Here is an 8,137-nt window from a genome sequence, read left to right as displayed (position 1 = left end):
TCTGGATGTCATCAAAAACAAGCAGAACACCTACGTGGATGTGAAGTGGATTGAAATGCATCACATGAGGAAGGACCAGTTCCGTGAGTACTTTGGAGAGGCTCTGGACTTGGTGGAGCAGTTTGGCATTGAGCATGTGATATCATTTCACCTTGACTATGACCCTGAGCTTATCTATCAGTTCTTTGCCTCAGTTTACTTTCACTCTAATGAGGAGCGAAGGATGACCTGGATGACCAATGGCCGTCAACTGTCTGCTACCTGGAAGGAGTTCATGGATCTGCTCCAGGTTCCTGATGATGGGCTCAACACTCCAGTGGGTGTTCGCCCCCATGCCAATGCTAAGTCTGCCAACAAGGATAAGCTTACACCATTCATGGTTGAGAAGTCGCTCGCCAATGGCAAGAAGGCGTTGGTGCTCAACTCTTTTCTGGATATCATGTATCACATCTTCCGCAACTCCTTGTTCCCTCGCATTGGTGACAAAGACAAGGTTCATGCATATATGGTGGATATGATGCTCATTTGCGAGGAGGCTTGTTTGTCTCAGTCTCAGCCACTTGATATCTCACACATCATGTGGTGTGAGCTTCGCTTTGCAGTGTTCAACCACAAGGTGCCTATCTATGGGCCCTATCTGTTTCTGCTGATCTCGAAGACTTGGGAGAAGATGTTCCCTGGTGAGGAGTTCCTTGATCCAGACTGGATTCGCCATGATCCCATCTGTCTGCGTGTCAAACCCAACTGGGCCAACACCACTACTCGTGTCGATGTGTCTGCTCCTAGGGCTGCTGTTGATGAGGAGGATGCTGGCGCCGAGGATGTTGCTGAGGGCCGTGCTGCTAGGCCTTCCCAGAGTTCCACTATGCCATCTTGGGCCAAGAAGCTGAAGGACAAGATGAAAACTCTTTTTTGCATGCAAGCCAAGGGGCAGTACAGGACTCACGTGGTGTCCAAGGAGAGTCGTCGCAGGGACAAGAAGATCTTGCAGCTCTATGGTGAGGAAGTGTCTGGTGGGTCTGAGGAGCGCATCACTCTAGAGGCTGAGTGGATGGAGAAGCAAGGCCACAGGTGGACTGATTCTGAGGAGGACGTTGAGGAGACCATCCCTGCTGCTGAGGAGACCGACAGAGAGGGTTGGGACGAGTTCCCTGCTTGAGCCACCTTTTGTGTGTAGGTGTCCTCTCTGCCTTTTTGGCGTATCGATGCCAAAGGGGGAGAGAGTGTAGGGATTTGCGAGTCGTGTGTGTCGTGTGTTTGCTGCTTTCTCGGTTGAACTATTTGCTACTTTCTCGTTTGAACCTCGGTTGCTTTACTTCTTCTGGTGTAAGACATATGCACTCTATCTATCCTAGCGAGCTTGTGATATATTGTGCTATCTTTATGCTATGCTCTACTTTGATGTCAATTATCGTGCCTTGGTCTCTAAAATATAGGGGGAGTGTTGATCCTACTTTGTGTGCTATGCAGTCCAAAGCATTCATCTAGATTGCACACATCTAGGGGGAGCCCGTCTATATTTTAGAGAGGTGGGGTTTTCCCTTGCTCAAAATTATCTTACCTATGTGCAAATCCCGTGTTGTCATCAATCCACCAAAAAGGGGGAGATTGTAAGGGCATTTTTATCCCTTAGGTGTTTTGGTGATTGATGACAATGCTTTTGCAGACTAATCGTGTGCCTTGAGTTTCTTAGATACTTCATCACTAGGCACGAGACAATTCGGTGCCCCTCGGAGACTATTGAAGTCGGCGTTGTTCTACGTTTCTCTTTGGTGGATTTGAGTCATAGGAGAGCCGTACTATTAAGAGGGGGTCCGCGTCGGAAAGGTTTGGGTGGAATCAACACGTACACTTGTCCTACCTTTCCTTGTACTTTGGAGCATCTCTTCGTTATCCTAGTTGTGCCGAAATCTGACGGCTACTGGTGTACTTGCGGTAGTACCGCAAGTACCAGCGGTAGTACCGCTGTGGGTCACGGTAGTACCGCTCCTCTGGAGCCATAGTACCGTGGCTCCCAGGCCTAGTGCCGCTCCCGTACAATAGTAGGGGCGGATGTAATTTTTACATCCGCGCCCCCCACGGTAGTACCGCTCGTCCATCGCGGTAGTACCGCTGGAGGCCACGGTAGTACCGCTCCCTAGGAGTCGTAGTACCGTCGCCCTCCTACCTTGTACCGCGGTGTCACGGTAGTAGGAGCGGATGTAATTTTTTACATCCGCGCCTCTACGGTAGTACCGTGCCTCGTGCGCGGTAGTACCGTGTCGGATTTTTGCACCACCTCATTTTCAGCGGAAGTAGGCACGGATGTAATTTATTTCATCCGCGCCCTTCTCAGGCAATGACTTTCCTGCCTTGCGGTAGTACCGCAAGGGGGAGCGGTAGTACCGCGCAAGCGGTAGTACTGCACCCTAGTCAGGCAAGTCCCGGCCTCTGCTGCTGTCGCGGAAGTACCGTGGTCCGCCATGGTAGTACCGCGCGGCCTCGCGGTAGTACCGCGCCCCTGGAGCGGTAGTACCGCGTGCCGCGGGCTGAACATGTGGATAACGGTTGGATATTTCCCATGACTATATAAGGGGCGTCTTCTACCTCTAGTTGACCAGCTCTTCCACCTCTAAGCTCCATTGTTGCACTAAGCTCCATTTTCGCCCGATCTCTCTCCCTAGCCAATCAAACTTGTTGATTTTCTCGGGATTGGGTGACAAGGGCCCGATCTACACTTCCACCAAGAGATATTCGATTCCCCCCACTTATCCCTTGCAGATCTTGTTACTCTTGGGTGTTTGAGCACCCTAGACGGTTGAGGTCACCTCGAAGCCATACTCCATTGTGGTGAAGCTTCATGGTGTTGTTGGGAACCTCCAATTGTTGTGGAGATTGCCCCAACCTTGTTTGTAAAGGTTCGGTCGCCGCCTTCAAGGGCACCAATAGTGGAATCACGGCATCTCGCATTGTGTGAGGGCGTGAGGGGAATACGGTGGCCCTAATGGCTTCTTGGGGAGCATTGTGCCTCCACACCGCTCTAACGGAGACGTACTTCCCCTTAAAAGGAAGGAACTTCGGTAACACATCCTCGTCTCCACCGGCTCCACTCTTGGTTATTTCGTGCCTTTACTTTTGCAAGTCTACTTGTGTTGTATCCCTTGCTTGCTTTTGTGCTAGTTGTATTGCATCATATAGGTTGCTCACTTAGTTGCACATCTAGACAACCTATTTTGTTGCAAAGTTTAATTTGGTAAAGAAAAGCTTAAAAATTGTTAGTTGCCTATTCATCCCCCCTCTAGTCAACCATATCGATCCTTTCAGATACGTTGGAGACGTATCATGGGGCCCATTGATTAGTTTAGCCCTAATAATCCCAGCATGTTAATAGTACGGTCATTAGTGAAATTAATCTAGGGGCCCACCCTTAATTAAGAAAATATATTTCAAAAAATAATAATAAAACAATGACATGTGGTCCCTATATCTAGTTTGTCCGGTTCTCATCTAGTTTTCGTTTTCTTTTTATTTGTTGGGGCCCACATGTATGCACTACTACAGGATGCTGCTAATGCGACACTACGATCAGAAACCCTTTGACGAAACAGTGTGTGATGCATTAATCGCAAACGGTGATGTAAAAAAACCGTCAAAAAAGATGCAAAATGTTTGCGATGGTAGATACATCAAACACGGTTCAGATTTTAGTTGTGTGTGCGATGCTGGGCATACGGTTGATCCATACAAACTGTTTGCGATTAGAAGAACAGTAGAAATGGGCAGCCATATCATTCTATGTGCGATATACGACATACAATTCGCTTTGATGAACTATTTGCTATTAGGGAAAGCAACATAAACGTCAGCCAAATCAATGTGTGTGTGATATATGGCATACGGTTCACTCGAATGAACTGTTTTCGATTAGGGAAGAGAACATAAACGCTTCAACTTAACAAGATGTGTGCGATACGCGACAAACAAGTCTGTAATCGGAAATGTATGGGAAGACCTATAACAACACACACGATTCCTGTTAACAAGCCGTGTGTGTTGTGAGCAAATGACAGTTATACAATTGTCAGTGATTGATGGAATCATCACCGACGGGTTCCATTGTTTAGTCCGTGTGTGATGTGATTTGCTCTGTCCGCGCAACATCTACGCTCTGTTTACAGAGCACCAACATATATACTTTAAAATACAACATTGCAAAACCAAATACAATTACACAAGTGACTATACACATAACATTTCCACACACCAAAGTAAGCAATTACATGCATACTAAACTAGGAGAAATGAGCATCTAATCATCTACTTCTTGTTGCGATGACGCTTGCCATTGCTCTGCTTCTGGCTGGATCCCTGGACATTTTGTGGAAGGAGGCACTTCCTCATGTCAACGATCCGCGTGTACATCTTGTAGCTCATGTACACCTCCTTGGCCGCATACACGACATAAGCTTTGTCGAGTTTCTCCATCCAGGCCGAGTGTCAGGCACACTTGTCCTTGTTGCAGGAATCCTTCATGTCTTTGTAGTAGGATCGATGATGGCCTCAGCGAGGTGAACCAGTGAGTCCTTCTCATGCACGTTGCTACCCCAGATCTTGTATTGGTCCTGGATGTCGACAAGATTCTAGCACGCGATGCCCGAATTCTTGAGAACCTTTACATCGTTGGTGATGTCCACTGTAGCGAACATGTAGTGGGGGCTATTGACAAACCTAGTGAAATGCTCGCACTGCCTTGTGGCCAGGCAGTAGTGGAAGACGAGGACGTGACTGCGCACGCACATCTAGGTGACGACGACCTTGGGACGAGACCCGACACGAGTGCGGGTGTACTCGAGGTCGAACCCGACCACCTTGTACTTCTCCTCAGCTAGCAACAACTCCATATGTGGATGAAGTGATCCACCCAGACCGGGTTGTTGGTCTACACCACCAAGAGCTCCGTGAACCTTCTGTGGGTGTCCACCATGGCAAGCATGGTGAAGTGCTGCTCGCCGTCGGCAGCTGCTCGGAGCTCCATTGGAGCCATGTAGGATACCCTCTAAGAATTTGTCGTGGTGGGTGTGCTTCTTGCAATGGTGGGGCATGATCAAAAGGTTGAAGAGACACGAGGGTTAAATGGCCGTTGTAATAAATGGGAGCCGGCTGGCCTGTAATCGTCACGTCTTGTCACGCCATTCATAGCGGAGGATTCCAGTGCATGCTTGACAACACCGCATGACATGCGTTTCATTTGACCATGCGTGGGCTCGAAGAGGCGCCAAATGTATCGTCGGTGAGCCTGTTCCTGTGCTACCATGCAGTTTACCGTGCAAGCTTCCCTCCCGGCTAGTTTGGCCACGCGTCGGCTAGAAGAGGGACAAACTATGGGCGTTTATTGGCAAAAAGCTTCGTAAAAACAAAGTGTGTGGAATGACTTCAGTCATAAGTTTAACCGTGGGTGATGAGGTCAAAATTACATAGAAGGGTGATGATGGAAACTCGAGTGCGGTAATTAATTATGCGCTCTACAGGGCACACGGTTGAAGAAACTAACTATGTGCAATAATGTCGAAGATCACAGTCGAGTTAGCTATACAGATCGTGTGCTATGAGATCAACAAGGTAAACATATTCGAGAATGGTTAATAAAATCTAAGTCCATTGCATATTAAGGTCAAAATCTAAGTCCTTCAGCACCCTTGCTCTGACAACAAAGAACCTGGCGAATATAATCTCTGGTAAGGTCCCTCGGTAGGAGTTCAAAGTAATTTCTGATAGGTGCAGATCTAGGCATTCGATGTGATTGTTATATTGTATCACATTATCCACCATCGGGCCTAATCTTATATGCAAAAGAAGAAAACGTGTTAGTGCCTACATGCAGTTTTGAACACTACTACAGGCCTATTTGGTTTGCAGGATTTGTAAAATGCACTAACATGCAATCTTCGATCTGACATGATTAACATGGGCATTTGATTACAATCTAGAAAAATGTAGCCTCTTCACAAGAGGTTGGAGTGGATGAAAAGGTCCCTAAGAAAACTAGTACAGATGAATCCAATGGAGAAATGCTTATGGATTGTAACCATATGGATCAAGCAACCAATATGGGGGGTGGGACATGTATGTACTGAAATCCTCCAAAAATCCTTCAGAAATCGTAGTACATTGTCATTGTAAACTTGGAAAAAGGTGTCACAAATTGAACTCCATTATGGTTAACATTTTACAGTAAAGGAACACCACCTCGATATATAGCTTCTCCAGGCATGGAAAGCATCTCAGGAACCTGACAACTTGCTCCAAGTTGGGGCCAATAGATTCTAGTGCCAAGACCTCCACTATGCGCAGTTTCAGGGTCAAGCTTGTCGGAATCATTTTCTGGATGACAGACGAACATACATCTTCAAAATTAGAAATAATGTTAATTTCTAGAAGGAGAGGTAGAAGGCGGCTGTTGTACCTGAACAGGTGTGGATCCAATAACAAGTTCGGAGTATTTCTCAGACGAGTAGCCCACCGCTGTCAATTTCGGCGCAAAAATGACATTGATTCTTGTTGGACCTTCTTGATCAACTACAATTAATCTCTCAAGTGAAGGTGTGTCCTCAATGACCATACCATGGTAAACATCTTGTGATGTCTTTTTGCAGCACCAACAACACACATAAATAGTGTAGAGAGTCATGGAGGTGATGTGGAAGCTACTCAACCCATTGATCGCCTGAAGACGAAGGTATCGAGTGTTGTACAGCCACGGAGCAGTCGCTCCATTTCATTGTTTGGGAGGTAGACAGCAACGAGCTCGAGGTGCTTCAGTCATGGTAGAATAAGAGCGGGCGCGTCATTAAGGGAGGATGGCAGTTCCTGAACTTGGCGACGCGCAGCATGGGCGCGAGGCGGAGCGTGAACGTTGGCAGCGAGCGCATATGCCCATCATCAAAAGAGAGCTCCTCGAGCTGATCTAGGGTGGGGGTTCGGAACCAGTCGTCAAGCTTGGCTCGGTCCTTGCCATTGGAACAGAACTTTCCCATGCTAAGGCCTCTGGTTGGGCTAGGGTGACTGCCGAGGATCTTGGAGAACACATCCAAGCTTTTGCGATAGCCATGGTAGAGCTCGTGGGTGTCGATGAGTTCAATAGGGGTGGAGTTACATAGGGGGTGCCACTGCCGGGAAAGGACGGTTGTCTGCGCCCCATATTTGATTGGAAGGAGGGAGGTGATGACTATCAGAATATCACCAGGGAGGTTGCTGATGAAGTCTAGGCCTGCTGGAGTCGCTTGCAGTTCTTGCTCGACCCGCCTCCGCTTGTTGGCAGCCCCGTTCTCCACCTCCGGAGTCTCCTTGTCAGTGGCGCTTTCTCATAGAAGTGGGAGTACAGGGAATATTTAGTTAAAACAGGGCAATAGAAAAGTGTATTGGTAACTAGAAGTTAGTAGGCAGGAATAGAGTAAGAAAATGGAATAACAATTGATTGCTTAAATACTACACAATTCATTTGATATTGCTGGGTAAGTCAACATGCAAATACTTGAAAAGAACACTTACTTCAAACAAAGTCTGTACGGATGATATCGTTGGGGAAGTTAGCATATATCTCATGAACAGGGTCTTTTATGTGCAGTGCAATTTTAGTGCCAGCTTTCATTACATAAAACTTAGAAATTTCTTTCCAAAGGCCAGTGCCAAAATAGGAGTCACCACGTTCATCAAGTCTTACAATAGCAACGATTGTAAATCCATGGTGTGTGTTCAGTATGACATCCATGCAGTCTTGATTTATGTAAAGGGAAAGAGTGTGTACTATAGATTATGTTGAAGGAAATATGTCCTAGAGGCAATAATAAAGTTGTTATTTATATATATTTCCTTATATCATGATAAATGTTTATTATTCATGCTAGAATTGTATTAACCGAAAACTTAGTACATGTGTGAATACATAGACAAATAGAGTGTCACTAGTATGCCTCTACTTGACTAGCTCGTTAATCGAAGATGGTTAAGTTTCCTAGCCATAGACATTTGTCATTTGATAAACGAGATCACATCATTAGGGAATGATGTGATTGACTTGACCCATTCCGTTAGCTTAGCACTTGATTGTTTAGTTTCTTGCTATTGCTATCTTCATGACTTATACATGTTCCTACAACAA

Source organism: Triticum aestivum, chromosome 2B (genome assembly GCF_018294505.1).
Source record: "Triticum aestivum cultivar Chinese Spring chromosome 2B, IWGSC CS RefSeq v2.1, whole genome shotgun sequence".
NCBI classification, from domain to species: Eukaryota; Viridiplantae; Streptophyta; class Magnoliopsida; order Poales; family Poaceae; genus Triticum; species Triticum aestivum.
Note: the sequence above shows the minus strand (reverse complement) of the source record.